We start from the raw sequence: 15,617 nt of genomic DNA, 5'->3' as shown, positions 1-15,617 counted from the left end.
TGCCCAGCCGGCTGGCTCTCCTGGGGCACCAGCAGATCCACGCCCTGGGCACCTTCCTGTTTGCTCTTTTTTTTCCCCCGTGTGAAAGAAGAAACGGAAAGCATGACCCATTCTCAAGCTGGCTCAGTTGGGACAAACCCTGGACAGCCACATCAGAGAGAGGCCTTCAACCAGCCCCAGAGCTAAAAGCACCAGAGAAAATCAAATGCTTCCTATTCAGCATGACCTAACTTCTAGTGTGCTACGGCCCCACCACTTCTGTAGTAGCCACACCATCACCACTGCTTTCTCTTACAGTAGTGATCTGTATTCTTCGTTTCATTATTTTCTTTTTATTGGTATGACACTATATAAAATTTTCTTTTTCTTTCTTTCTCTTTCTTTCTTTCTTTCTTTCTTTCTTTCTTTCTTTCTTTCTTTCTTTCTTTTCTTTCTTTCCTCCTTTCTTGACAGAGTCTCACTCTGTCATCCAGGCTGGAGTGCAATGGCACAGTCTTGGCTCACTGCAACCTCTGCCTCCCAGGTTCAAGCAATTGTCTGCCTCAGCCTCCTGAGTAGCTGGGATTACAGGCACACGCCACCACACCCGGCTAGTTTTTGTATTTTTAGTAGAGATGGGGTTTCACCATCTTGGCCAGGCTGGTCTTGAACTCCTGACCTCGTGATCCACCCGCCTTGGCCTCCCAAAGTGCTGGGATTACAGGCATGAGCCACCGTGCCCGACGACACAAATTTTACTATATAAAATTTTCATTTGAGAGTTTCTCAACTGTATCTAGTTATATCGCACAGTTTGGAAACTTTTCTGAGACTGACTTTATCAATAATCTAACCGACAAAGATCATATCCACGTGTATGTAGTTAGACATTTTTATTTCATTGACTAACCCAGCACCATTTCAGTGATGCAAATTATGTGCCCTATGGTTCAGCTGAAACAGTCCTGGACTTTCAAAAACCTTGAATAAGTCTCCCACAGTTGTATAAATTGGACAATTTAGGAATTTTAAACTTTAGATGATCATTTGCTTCCATTTTTATTTTATTTTTATTTTTGTTAATGCAAACAGGACTTAAACAAATGAACTTTGATCTCCATTTTAAATATTATTTTTAAAAATCTTGTATCTATACATACTGCTCTTGAGGACTTAGCTTTCACTACACTACAGGATATGATCTCCATATAGTTCCCATAAAACTGCAGACTGATTTTCCAGAGTGCTCGACACTATTAATTACATCTCGATTAGGGCTGAAAAGAATGACCTATGTTTCTCTATACAGCTGTGTTGCTTTCGATGCAGTGTTACTGTACACAGAAGTGTGTGCAGTGGGCCCGGCGCAGTGGCTCACGCCGGTAATCCCAGCACTTTGGGAGACCGAGAGGGATGCGGATTGCCTGAGCTCAGGAGTTCTCGACCAGCCTGGACAACACGGTGAAACACCATCTCTACTAAAATACAAAAAATTAGGCCGGGTGTGGTGGCTCACGCTTGTAATCCCAGCACTTTGGGAGGCCGAGGCGGGCGGATCACGAGGTCAGGAGATTGAGACCATCCTGGCTAACACGGTGAAACCCCGTCTCTACTAAAAATACAAAAAATTAGCCGGGCGTGGTGGCGGGCGCCTGTAGTCCCAGCTACTCGGGAGGCTGAGGCAGGAGAATGGCGTGAACCCGGGAGGCGGAGTTTGCAGTGTGCCGAGATCACACCACTGCACTCCAGCATGGGCGACAGAGCGAGACTCTGTCTCAAAAAAAAAAAAAAATACAAAAAATTAGCAGGGCGTGGCAGCATTCGCCTGTAGTCCCAGCTACTCAGGAGGCTGCGGCAGGAGAATCGCTTTAACTCGGGAGGCGGAGGTTGCAGTGAGCCGAGATCGTGCCACTGCACTCCAGCCTGGGTGACAGAGCGAGATTCCGTCTCAAAAAAATAAAAATGAAAAAAGAAGTGCGTGCACTGAGGCTCTGTGTGTGGTCCGTATGGAAAGCCTGGTACCCCTGAGAGTTAAGTACTGCCTCCATTCATTGTTTACGCTGGAGTTTTTCTCCTCATGGAATGCAAGTAAAACTTAGTGTTTGTCACCAATAAATGGTAATATAAAAAAAGAGAAAGAGACAGAGAGAGAGAGAGAAAAGCTTTGAGGACCCAGGAAAACTGGTGGCAGCCTCTGGAAAGGGCCTGAAAGAACTCGGGACAGGGGTGGAAGGGAAACTTAAGTTTACTGTCCAGTTTTCTAGTCCCTTTGGTTTCCTATACCATGAGCACATGTCACCCATTCAAAAAAACTTAATCAATTATAAAAATTCATTAGTTTACTGCATGACACAAAGAGTGAATCCTAATGTAAACTATGGAGTTTAGATAATGGAGGAAAGGTATCGGCCGGGTGAAGTGGCTCATGCCCATAATCCCAGCACTTCGGGAGGCCAAGATGGGAGGATCACTTGAACCAAGGAATTTGAGACCAGCCTGTGCAACATAGTGAGACTCCATCTCTACTAAAAAACAAAAAAAATCAGGCCAGGCATGGTGGCTCATGCCTGTAATCCCAGCACTTTGGGAGGCCGAGGAGGGAGGATCACTTGAGGTCAGGAATTCAAGACCAACCTGGGCAACATGATGAAACCCTGTCTCTACCAAAAAAAAAAAAAAAAAAAATAGCTGGGCATGGTGGTGGATGCCTATAGCCCCAGCAACTTGGGAGGCTGAGGCAGAGGTTGCAATGAGCCAAAATCTTGCCACTGCAGTCCAGCCTGGCGGACAGAGTGAGACTCTATCTCAAAAAATAAATTAATTTAATTTAATTTAATGTGCACTTTTGACTTCAACAGGCCTGGGTTCAAATCTCAGCTCTCCTATTCCCTAGGTTAGCAGCCTTGGGTGAACCCAGTCCCTGCCATCAGCCTCCCTTTGCCAATCTGTGAAATGGGTTGATAATAACAGGACCTACCCCCTAAGGTTGTTTGGGACGGCTCAGTGAAATGAGGCATGGAAAGGCCTTGTCACGTAGCTCACAAAATGTTAGCCATGATGACTACTCCTATTTTTGCTATTTGATAGAAGTGAGAGCAATTTAAAGGTGGCACCCTCAGAATGTTGTGGGCTGCTGGCACGCCCACTCCCTATCTACACTGGCCCCCGATCTCATCCAGCGGGCCCGCCTTGGCAGAGGTGGCCCTGCCCTGCCGGGGCCTGCATTGTCTGGTGGTGGTGAAAGCCAGCGACTGGCTCCGTGTCCCGGCCCACGCCCAGGGCGTGCTGGTTTGTCAGGTTGGCCCAGCCATTCGCCCGCTGAGGACTTGTTATACAAGGTGTGTGGGCTCCCAAGAAGGAACAGAGGGCACGGACCCAGGCCGATGCCAGGTACCAGATACATGCCTCTTCTTGAACTGCAGGGGCTGGGACCAGCCAGGAGCCTGACGGAAGAGCACCCCAACGCTGGCCCCATCACCCCACATCCCAGCCCTCCTTTTCACTCCAAGCCTGTAGTCAAGGCAGCCTGCCCCCGTCCCCACTGATTCATGGTACCACCTTGACTTCCTCAACATCAGAGGGCTGGCTTACCCCAGAGACTCACATATTCCCCTAAAGTGCCAGACCCCAGAAGGCTGGAGCTGAGAGGGGACTTCTAAGTTGTTTTGTTGTTGTTGTTGTTGTTTGTTTGTTTGTTTTGTTTTTTAGACAGGGTCTTGCTCTGTCCTTCAGGCTGGAGTGCAGTGGTGTGATCTTGGCTCACTGCAACCTCCCCGTTCTGGACTTGAGTGATCCTCCCACCTCAGCATCCTGAGTAGCTGGGACTACAGGCACCTGCCACCATGCTCAGCTAATTTTTAAAAATTTTTTTGTTAAAAAAATTAATATAGGGCTGGGCGAGGTGGCTCACGCCTGTAATCTCAGCACTTTGGGAGGCCGAGGTGGGAGGATCACCTGCGGTCAGGAGTTCGAGACTAGCCTGATCAACATGGAGAAACCCCATCGCTACTAAAAATACAAAATTAGCCGGGCATGGTGGCAAATGCCTGGAGTCTCAGCTACTCAGGAGGCTGAGGCAAGAGAATAGCTTGAACGTGCTTTATATATTTTTATAAGTATTTATATTTATTTTATATACATTTTTATATTTTTTATATATATTTATATATTTTATATTTATATATTTTTTTTCTATATTTATATATATTTTTATATTTATATTTTTTATATATATTTTTATATATATTTATATATATATTTATATATTTTTATATATTTTATATATTTATATATATTTTATATTTTATATATTTATATATATTTTATATATTTATATATTTTTATATATTTATATATTTTTTTATATTTTTATATTTATATATTTTTATTTTTATATATTTATTTTTTTTATATATTTTATATATTTATATTTTTTATATTTTTTATATATATTTTATGTATATATTATATATATTTTATATATATATTTTTATATATATATTTTATATATTTTTTTATATATATATTTTATATATATATATATGGTATCCCTATATTCCCCAGGCTGGTCTCAAACTCCTGGGCTCAAACCATCCTCCGGCCTTAGCCTCCCAAAGTGCTGGGATTACAGGTGTGAGCCACCATGCCCAGCCTGGCTTCTAGGTCTTGAGTCTCCACTCAGCACTCTAAATTTCTAAGGTTCTGAGAAAGAGCTTCAGAGTCATTTATGACTAATGAGGGCAGGGCCAAGTCGGCAAATGGGATAAAGGACACAGTCCTATCGCAGCTTTGATCATATTCAAACATTTTGCTAATGATTTCCTTGGCCCAAAGGGGATCCTGGCAGAAAAAGAAGTTTCGAAACCACTAGTAATCTAGACCATTGCAGGGTTGTAATTGTTTCTGCCCACCATCCCAAGTGTGGCCACATCTGGACATGAGCCTCAGAAAAGATTCTATAAAGGTCTGTCTCTTTGCTGTGTGATCTCGGGTGAGTGTCTGCACCTCTCTGAGCCTCAATTTCTTCATCTATTAACACAGAAGCCCTTTTTACCCATCTCATGGGGCTACAATTTTTTGATCAATGATACCTCTCATTACTGCTGGTGCTGCCATCATGTTCATTATTGTTACCTGGCCATCTGGGGTTTGGAGAATCAAGTCCAAGTTTTATCAACAAGGAGAGATGAGTCAGGCGCAGTGGCTCATGCCTGTAATCCCAGCACTTTGGGAGGCTGAGGCGGGTGGATCACTTGAGCCCAAGAGTTCAAGACCAGCCTGGGCAACATGGTGAAACCCCATCCCTACTAAAAATACAAAAATTAGGCAGGAGTGGTGGTGCATGCCTGTAGTCCTACATACTCAGGAGGCTGAGGTAGGAGGATTGCTTGGACCCAGGAGATAGAGGCTGCAGTGAGCTATGATTATGCCACTGCACTCCTGCCTGGGTGACAAAGTGAGACCCTGTCTCAACAACAACAACAACAACAAAAGAAAAACAAAAACAAGAAAGAAAGAAAGAAAGAAAGAAAGAAAGAAAGAAAGAAAGAAAGAAAGAAAGAAAGAAAGAAAGAAAGAAAGAAAGAAAGAAAGAAAGAGGGAGATGGGTCCCATTCCCTGAATTCCTCTCAAGTCATCCAAGCCCCTCTGCAGATACCAACCTGGGTCACCGCCAGACACCAGGCCAGAGTTAATGTTACTGTTTAGAAACCCAAGCTGGGCTATTTGGTGATGCCGGGGACATCGGAAAGTGGACTGGGACTTTGGGGTCAAACAGGGCTTGTTTTTTCAAATCCCAGCTCTCCCACTGGGCACTGGGTGTCCACAGGCACAGGCTTCTTCTGTCTGGCCCTCAGTTTCCTTGCCTGTAAAACGAGGGTGGTAGGGAAGATTTGGGGAGGTTCCTCCTCTCTGGGGTTTGGAGTTACTCAAGGAGGAGTTTGATGCTGCCAGCCCTGGCTGGGCACAGCTCCAGGACCCAGAAATAAGGGGTGGGGAAAGGGGCACAGGGTAGGAGGAATTTCGGGTGCACAGCCAGCCCTGGCCATCTCCTTTGCCTACGGGGCGGTGAGACACACAATGAGTGCATGCATGAGGGGTGAGCGGGCAGATGAACCAGGAGAGATGCCCTGAGCCTGGGCCTCTCCAGCCTGCGATTCCCCAGGTGGCCAGCCTCCGCCAACTTTCATACCCAGGCTGGGCCAGGCCCCTGGGAGGCCAGAAAACATCATCCTTCCGGCATCTATCAGACGAACATCACCTGGGACCAACCCCAGGACCTCACACAACCCTCAGTGCCAACCCTCGGGGCCAGAAGAACACCGTCTTTTCATAGAGGGGCTCTGCGTCTGGCATGGATGGGCAGGGGTCCTTGATAGCAGTTGGACCACAAGCCTAACCCCATCGGTTGAATGTACTACAACCTCCCCATCAAGACAACGTGCAGTCGTGAAATCTCAGGGCGAATCCCCATTCAGCCCCAAAGAGGCGTCCCAGGGCGGGGCTTGAACCCATGTGGGATGTCCTGACCACCAGAGGGGTCTTTTGGAGGCCCCCTCCCCATCACAGATACCCAGAGAAAAGGATGCGCCTAGGACTCCGAGGCGCACACAGAAAAAAAAAACAAAAAACAAAAAAAACTCACAAATGCAGCAAACGTCGGGGACACACCCACGTGCCCTTCTCCCCACGAGTGCCCCGGGCATGCAGCCCCGTCCTGGGTCCTGGGGGGTCCCCGTGGCCGGCTGCGCCCCGCCCGCCGCCGCGCGCAGACCTTCGCCCTTGCTCCGCCAGCACCGAACCGCGCGAGCCTCGGGTTCCAGCGCAGCGCCGCGGCCGCGCTCAGGTTACAGCCCTCACCACGCGCGCACTCACCCGCGGGTCTCAGCCTCCTGCCCTCGATCCGGATCCACCGGCGCCACTACTGGGATCTGACCGCGCCGTCCCACGGCCCAACCCTTTAACCCCGCCCGGCCGTGCCGAGGGGTCCGCCCCACCCCGGACACCCCGCCCCGGGCTCCCGCAGGGTTCTGGGCGGGGACGCCAGCGCTGCCCCCAGAAAAGGAGAGAACAAGTAATAGGTGTGTGGAGGGGTGGAGACAGATGGAAAGAGAGAGAGACTGAGACTGAGATGGAGAGACGGAGAGAGACAGAGACTTGGACACCTAGAAGTCCCAAACCATCAGGCTCCCCGCCTTCCTGCCACTGCTGGGCCGCATTAGCGCCCAAGTCCCGCTCTGGACCACACTCCTCCCACACCAACACCCCCCATGGCCCTTGCTTCCAGGTTTGCTCCCAAGCTTGGACAGCGATCCCTAAACCATCACCCCCTGGGGCCCCACTGACCCCCCGAGAAGCCTCCTCTGGGGCCCTTAGGAATTCTCTGGCTCCACCAGTCCTTGGGAACCAGCCCTTCCCCTCTCTCTGGATCCTGGGCCTAACCTCTTCCCCGCACCCACCCCTGGAGGCTCTGCAGGCTACAACACTCTCTTCCTCCAGGAAGACCTCCAGCCTCAACAAGCAGCACCAGACTGGTTCTGCTCCCCCGCCCCACCCCCCCACCACTCCTTCCCACCCACTGCCAGACACCTTGACCCTCTGGCCAGGATGTTGTCCTTGGCCAACCCATCTGCTCCAGATGTGTCCAGACAGAGTCAGCTCTGCCTCTGGATGTGTCCGTCCTCCTGAGTCGGCGAGTGGATGTGTGGCTGACCTCAGCATGTGGGCAGACAGGTGAGAAGACAAGAATCTCCACTTGCCCCAGCAGGTGATAAACTTAGAAGACTTCCTTATCCCTCTTTTTTCTAATAATACGCTTTCATTTGGTGCTGGGCCCTTGGGAAGAGGGCGTGGGAGGTGTGGGGCATGTCTCCTGGTGAAGAAGAGGAGACACAAGTAATTGAAGTTTTGCTGCTTGGAGGAGGCAGACGTGAGGTCAGGGAAGGCAACGTGGAGGATGTGACATTTGAGCTGGGACTGCAGGGAGAGGTTGGATTTCAGCAAGTGCAGGAGAGGGGGTAGGGCTCAAGCACAGAGAAACTGGAGGGTGTGACTTGGCAGGTGACTTTCCCTGGCCTTGGAGTGTGAGAGGTGTGGAGGCTGGAGGGATGCAGGAGTTGACTGTGAAGGCCAGTTTGAATGGCTGGGTCTTGATCTGGTGGGCAGTGGGGAGCCATGGATGGTGCTTGAGTAGGGGAGGTGCCCCCTGTTAGTTGATTGGTCTCACTCTGTCATCCAGGCTGGGGTGACTCCTGGGCTCAAGCCATCCTCCTGCCTCAGCCTCCTGAGTAGTTGGGACTACAGACACATGCCACCACACCCAGCTAATTTTTTTTTCATTTTTTTAGAGACAGGGTCTCACTATGTTGCCCAGGCTGCTCTCAAACTCCTGGGCTCGAGCCATTCTCCCAACTCCTAGAACTTTTAAAAAAAATTATTTATATTTATTTGTGTCTTTAATTTTTTTTACTTCTGAGGAAGACCTCATTTTATTAATTTTTTATTCATAATTAATGCAGCATGAAAGCCTATTTTTTAGGGATATGAATTTTGTTTTGCCAGTAATTCTGGCCAAGGGGGAGCTTACTAGAAGCACTTTGGAAAATGCAGAGATTCACATAGAGTGAAGTTTGAGAGGGACCCCTCCAGTGGCTGCAGGGGACAGAGACAAAGGGTGGGGGTAGCGGAGACCCAGGAAGGGGTTAAGGATGAGGTCCCGGAGGTCATCTCCATTGGCCACTGGCTAAGTACGGGGTTCTAGGGAAGAGAGAAGGAAAAGAAGGCATCTGCCTGGCTTCTCTGCTCTGAAAGAGCTGGAGACCAGGAAGGAGGAGTAAGTGAAACGGCCTGGAGCACTAAGAGGGGCTTCATGGATGTGTGGCCTTGAGCTCGTCACATGACTGCTCTGAGCCTCCATCTCCCTATGGATGAAACGCAGAAGAAGCCCATGTGATGAGGTGGTGTTCAGCCCCACTCCTGGCACAGGGCACAGGCTGGACAAACATCAGCTGTTTGAGTTTGCAGTTGATTGGGGCCATCCCAGCAGAGCAGGGTTTTCCGCCAGGGAATGTTTAGCAACATCAGGAGGTCACACTGCTGGGTGGGGGGTAGAGGTGGGCGTGGGGGAATTCGGGGTGTTGCAACTGACATCTAGTGGGTGAAGGCCAGAGATGCTATTCAACATCCAGAACACCCCCACTCCCAAAGAATAATCCAATCTCAAATGTTGACAGTGCTAAGATTGGGAAACCATGGGTCACCTTCAGTCTAAAAGTCTCATGGGATGACATTCAGGAAGACACCCAGGAGGCAGTTGGGCTCAGCGTGAGGGCACCTCCTGAGAATTGCATCTGTGAGTCACCTGCCTTGGGAAGACGGTGGATGGCATGGCAGTAGGTCAGCGAGATCATTCAGGAGGGAGGTGGGCAGAGAAGAGGAGGGGAGGGCAGAAGTGGGGATCACAGCCACCCTTTTTTTTTTTTTTTTTTTTAAGATGGAGTCTCGCTCTGCTGCTCTGTTGCCCAGGCTGGGTACAGTGGCACAATCTTGGCTCACTGTAACCTCCACCTCCCGGGGTCAAGCGATTCTCCTGCCTCAGCCTCCCGAGTAGCTGAGATTATACAGGTGCCCACCACCACGCCCGGCTAATTTTTGTATTTTTAGTAGAGATGGGGTTTCGCTGTATTGGCCAGGCTGGTCTCAAACTCCTGACCTCAGGTAATCCACCTGCCTTGGCCTCCCAAAGTGCTGGGATTACAGGCATGAGCTGCCGTGCCTGGCATTTTTTTTTTTTTTTTTAATGAAACAGAGTCTTGCTCTGTCACCCAGGCTGGAGTGCAGTGGTGCTATCTTGGCTGACTGCGACCTCCACCTCCCGGGTTCAAGCAATTCTCCTGCCTCAGCCTCCTGAGTAGCTGGGATTACAGGCTTGCGCCACCATGCCCAGCTGATTTTTGTATTTTTAGTAGAGACAGGCTTTTGCCATGTTGGCCAGGCTGGTCTCGAACTCCTGACCTCAGAGATCATAGCTACATTTATAGAGAGGGAAGGCAGCAGCACAGAGCTGGAGCTGGAGATGGAGTTTGCAGAAGAGTAGTAATAGGCACCATCATTGGCACCTAGACGTCAAGGAACCCAGGCTCTAGAGCTGTGTAGTTCCCATGCCACCAGAGCCCTCAGCCTGCCACAGCCCGGGGCTCAGTGGGATGAGGTTGAAGTGGGAGGGGAGGAAGCGGAGGCTGTGGCTGGACTTGGGAAATCGTAGTAGAAAGCTGTCTGGGAGTGGACGCGGCAGGTCATGGCAGGGAGTCAAAGATAAAAAGAAGAGGGATCTCGCCATACCCTGCTGGTGGCAACGTAAAATGGTTCAGCTGCAGTGGAAAACAGTTTGGGAATTTCTCAAAAAGCTAATCAGAATTACCACAGGACCCAGATATTCCACTCCTAGGTATATACCCACAATAACTGAAAACAAGTACTTGCCAGGTACAGTGGCTTACAGCTGTCATCTCAGCACTTTGGGAGGCTAAGGCAAGAGAGCATCGCTTAAGCCCAGGAGTTCCAGACTAGCCTGGGCAACAACATAGCAAGACTTCATCTCCACAAAATATAAAAAATTAGCTGGGCATGGTGGTGCGTACCTGTAGTCCCAGCTACTTGGGAGGCTGAGGTGGGAGGATAGATAGCTTGAGCCGGGGAGGCTGAGATTGCAGTGAGCTGAGATTGTACCACTGCATGCCAGCCTGGCTACAGAATGAGACCCTGTCTCAAAAAAAAGAAAAAGAAAGAAAGAAGAGAGAGACAGAGAGAGAGAGACAGAAAGAAAGAGAGAGAGAAAGAGAGAGAAAGAAAGAAAGAAAGAAAGAAAGAAAGAAAGAAAGAAAGAAAGAAAGAAAGAAAGAGAGAGAAAGAAAGAAGAGAGAGAGAGAGAGAAGAAAATAGTTACTAGCACGTAATTGTAGAGGAGTGCTCGGGATAGCACGATTTATTATAGCCAAAGGTGGAAACAACCCAAATTCCACCAGCAGATGAATGGATAAACAAATTGTGGTCCATCCATACAATGGAATATTACTCAGTCATAAAAAGGAATAAAGGCCGGGCGAGGTGGCTCTTGCCCGTAATCCCAGCACTTTGGGAGGCCGAGGCAGGTGGATCACCTGAGGTCAGGAGGTTGAGCCAGCCTGGCCAACATGGTGAGACCCTGTCTCTACTAAAAATACAAAAATTAGCTGGGCATGATGGCGGGCACCTGTAATCCCAGCTACTTGGGAGGCTGAGGCAGGAGGATCACTTGAACCCATGAGGCAAAGATTGCAGTGAGCCAAGATCGCACCACTGCACTCCAGCCTGGGGGACAGAGTGAGACTCCGTCTGAAAAAAAAAAATACGAATAAAAATAAAGCCCTGATCCATGCCGCAATGTGGATGAGCCTCATAAACATTGTGCTGAGTGAAAGAAACTAGACACAAAAGGTCACACAGTGCATTATTCCATTTATATGAAATATTCAGACTAAGTGAATTCACAGAGACAGAAAGTGGAGTAGTGGTTGCCAGGGGCTGGGGGAGGGGGGATGGAGAGAGAAGCCCATACCCAGGGGGAGTGGTTATAGGACCTCCTTTTGGGGTGACAAAAACACTGGAACTAGATAAAGGTGATAGTTGTACAACATTGTGAATGCACTAAATGTCACTGAATTCTACACTTTAAAGGGTTAATTTTATGTTATGTGAATTTCACCTCAATTTTTTTTTTTTTTTTTGAGACAGAGTCTCACTCTGTTGCCCAGGCTGGAGTGCAGTGGTGCGATCTCAGCTCACTGCAAACTCCGGCTCCTGGGTTCAAACAATTCTCGTGCCTCAGCCTCTCAAGTAGCTGGGATTACAGGCCTGTGACACACACCCAGCTAATTTTTTTGTATTTTTAGTAGAGACGGGGTTTTGCCATGTTCGCCAGGCTGGTCTCGAATTCCTGGCCTCAAGTGATCCGCCCTCTTCAGCCTCCCAAAGTGCTGGGATTACAGGCATGAGCCACCGTGCCTGGCCTCACCTCAATTAAAATATATAGTTTATATATATATAAACTATATAAAATATATATAATAATTATATATATAATAATTATTACTGGGAGGTCGAGGCAGGAGGATTGCTTCAGTCCAGGAGTTCAAGACCAGCCTGAGCAACATAGCCAGACCCCATCTCTACAAAAAAATAATTTTTTGTAAAATTATAAAAAATAACAAATTAGTCAGGCATAGTGGTACATGCCTGTAGTCCCAGCTACTCAGGAGGCTGAGGTGGGAGGATGGCTTGAGCCCAGGAGTTTGAGGTTTCAATGAGTTACAATTGCACCACTTCACTCCAGTCTGAGCAACAGAGTGAGACCCTGTCTCTAAAAACAAAAGAGGGCCAGGCGCGGTGGCTCATGCCTGTAATCGTAGCACTTTGGGAGGCCGAGGCGGGCAGATCTCCTGAGCTCAGGAATTCGAGACCAGCCTCATCAACATGGTGAAACCCTGTCTCTACTAAAAATACAAAACTTAGCTGGGCAAGGGGGCTCACCCCTGTAGTCCCAGCTATTCGGGAGGCTGAGGAAGGAGAATCACTTGAACCCGGGAGGCGGAGGTTGTAGTGAGCCAAGATCACGCCACTGCACTCCAGCCTGGGTGACAGAGTGAGACTCCATCTCAAAAAAAAATAAAAATAAAAAAGAACTCGGCAGGAAACAGACCGAACACTTAAGTTGGGTAATTTGAAGAGAGTTTAATAAAAAGCACTATTTTCAAAGGGATAGTGCAGCACACCGGGGACTGGTAACAGCTGAAATTAGTTACCACCCCTAGGACCTGGGGCCAAGGAACTAAAGTTGCTAGAACCTGGACCAGACAAGGCTATGCAAAGAGATCCACCTGTCAAGAGTTCTGAACCTCCGGTGGAGGGACACAGCCAGCCTGCATGGAAAGAAGATGAGTTACAAATACCCTAATCTCACTTTCCTCCCTCCCTCCAATGCCTGCTATGGCTCCCTGTTGTTTCAACCCAACTGGAAGCCACAAGACAAAGGAGCTCATTGAGTGGTCCATATACATCAGCCTCCTGGGACACAAAAACAGTGAGGCAGAAAAGTGGAAATAGAGTAGGTGATATCAGAGATTTCAAACAAAGAAAGCAATTCACCCAGGCATGGTGGTTCATGCCTATAATCCCAGCACTTTGGGAGGCCAAGGCAGGCAGATCACCTGAGGTCAGGAGTTCGAGACCAGCCTGGCTAACATGGTGAAACCCCGTTTCTACTAAAAATACCAAAAAATCAGCCAGGCATAGTGGTGCGGACCTGTAATCTCAGCTACTCGGGAGGCTGAGGCAGGAGAATCGCTTGAACCTGGGAGGTGGAGGTTGCAGTGAGCCGAGATCATGCCATTGCACTGCAGCTTGGGGAACAAGAGCAAAACTCTGAAAAAAAAAAAAAAAGAAAGAAAGAGAGAGAGGAAGGAAGGAAGGAAGGAAGGAAAGCAATTCAAAGGTGAGAGGCAAGTGGGGTGTTAAATGGCCCCTTTTAACATGTGCTGGCCACTTTCCTTCTCCCCATCCACACACAAGCCACTTGGGACCATTTTTGCCAAACCCATCAAAGACCATCTCTCCAACTTTAAATCCTTTGCACATGCTCTTCCCTCTGCTTGGAATTATCTTCCTCTCACCCACCCAACTAACTCCTACTTAAGGCCATTTTTTCTGAGGGCTTCCCCAGTCACTGGGCTTTGTTCCAGCCCGTACCCAATGCAGCCACAGCCCCTGAGTGTCCTCGTTCCCAGCAAAATTGCTCTTGGAATGATTTTTTTGTTTTGTTTTTGTTTTGTTTTGTTTTGTTTTGTTGAGACAGAATTTTGCTCTTGCTGCCTAGGCTGCAGTGCAATGTGCGATCTTGGCTCACTGCAACCTCCACCTCCCGAGTTCAAGCGATTATCCTGCCTCAGCCTCACAAGTAGCTGGGGTGCACCACCACACCCAGATAATTTTGTATCTTTAGTAGAGACAGGGTTTCAGCATGTTGATCAGGTTGGTCTCGAACTCCTGAACTCAGGTGATCTACCCGCCTCAGCCTCCCAAAGTGCTGGAATTACAGGCATGAGCCACCGTGCCTGGCTCTTGGAATGATTTGTTTAGCCCAAACTCCACGCAGGTAAAAGGGATCTTTCTCTTTCTCTGTCTTGTCTCCAACCCCAGCTGTCACACAGCACATATTCATTCAACAAATGCCAAGTTTGCACATGGTGCCAGGCATTGCTCTGCAGTGAATAAACAGAAACACGTAAATTAAAAGCATATATTCTATGTGATATGTGCTATGGGACAAAACCCAGCAAGGTAAGGAGTTGTGGAAGCCCTCTTTGGGGAGTTGATATTTGAACAGGGATCTTAAGCATTCCAAGCAGAGGGCACAGCCTATGTAAAGGCCCTGAGGCTGGACCATGCCTTAAGAACAGTCAAGAGGCCAGTGAAGCTGGAGCAGAGTGAGTGAGGGGGATACTGGGAGGAGATAAATGCAGGGAAGTGACAGGACAGGTTGCCTAGGACCTGGGGGACCACTGAGAGGGCTTAGGTTATTACTCTGAGGAAGGTGGGAGCCATACAGGGTTCTAGGCAGAAAAGGGATGTCCCCTAAGAGGTTTTAACAGGCTTCCTCTGGCTGCAATATCATGAACAGAGTAAACGGGGAGCAAGAGCTTGCTTCCTCACTACCCAACCCTGAAGGAACTTAGAGTTGTGAAAGGTGGTAGAGTTTGGGATTTGTTTAATAAAAGGTGGAGCTGATGGGATTTGCTGACAGACTGGATGTAACTCCAAGGTTTTCCACCTAGGCATCATTTAGGCTGGAGGTTTTGTTTTGTTTTTGAGATAGGGTCTCACTCTGTCATTCAGGCTGGAGTGCAGTGGTGCAGTCATAGTCCACTGCAGCCTCCACCTCTTGGGCTCAAGTGGTCTTCCCATCTCAGCCTCTCAAGTAGCTAAAACTACAGGCGCTCGCCAACACGCCCAGCTAATTTTTTAATTTTTTTGTAGAGATGGGCGTGGGGGATCCCACTATGTTGCCCTGGGCTCAAGCCTCAGCTTCCCAAAGTGTTGGGATTACAGGCATGAGCCACCGTGCCTGGCCTAGGCTGGAGTTTTTAATGGAGTGAGTAGAAGAGAAGGAGAAGGGTGAAGGAAGAGAGATAAAGACAGTCAAACAGGAAGATTGGGGTGGAGGAAGGGAGGGGAGAGAAGCTCCCGGTGGTGGAAGACAATAGCGACAAAAACCCAGTGGGGGCCGGGCGAGGTAGCTCACGCCTGTAATCCTAGCACTTTGGGAGGCCAAGGCGGGTGGATCACAAGGTCAAGAGATTAAGACCATATTGACCAACATGGTGAAACCCCGTCTCTACTAAAAATACAAAAATTAGCTAGGTGTGGTGGCAGACGCCTGTAGTCCCAGCTATTTAGGAGGCTGAGGCAGGAGAATCGCTTGAACCCGGGAGGCGGAGGTTGCAGTGAACCGAGATCGCGCCACTGCACTCCAGACTGGGCAACAGAGCGAGACTCCGTCTCAAAACGAAAAACAAAAAAACTCAGTGGGTGCAAGAAGATGCCTTTGG

The 15,617-nt window shown here is 48.7% G+C and overlaps 1 protein-coding gene across 1 annotated transcript in view; it reads right to left on the bottom strand.

Moving 5' to 3' along the window:
- Window positions 1–6,939, bottom strand: part of LOC116479441 (ultra-long-chain fatty acid omega-hydroxylase) — a 44,309-nt gene extending 37,370 nt beyond the window's left edge. The window contains exon 1 of the mRNA XM_032171543.2: window positions 6,853–6,939. The gene's annotated coding sequence lies outside the window, so the exon portion shown is untranslated. The remainder of the gene's footprint in view (window positions 1–6,852) is intronic.
- Window positions 6,940–15,617: the final 8,678 nt, after the last annotated feature.

This window comes from Hylobates moloch, unplaced genomic scaffold (genome assembly GCF_009828535.3).
Source record: "Hylobates moloch isolate HMO894 unplaced genomic scaffold, HMol_V3 SCAFFOLD_12, whole genome shotgun sequence".
In the NCBI taxonomy this organism is placed as follows: domain Eukaryota; kingdom Metazoa; phylum Chordata; class Mammalia; order Primates; family Hylobatidae; genus Hylobates; species Hylobates moloch.
Note: the sequence above shows the minus strand (reverse complement) of the source record. Positions and strands in the feature narration are given on the sequence as shown.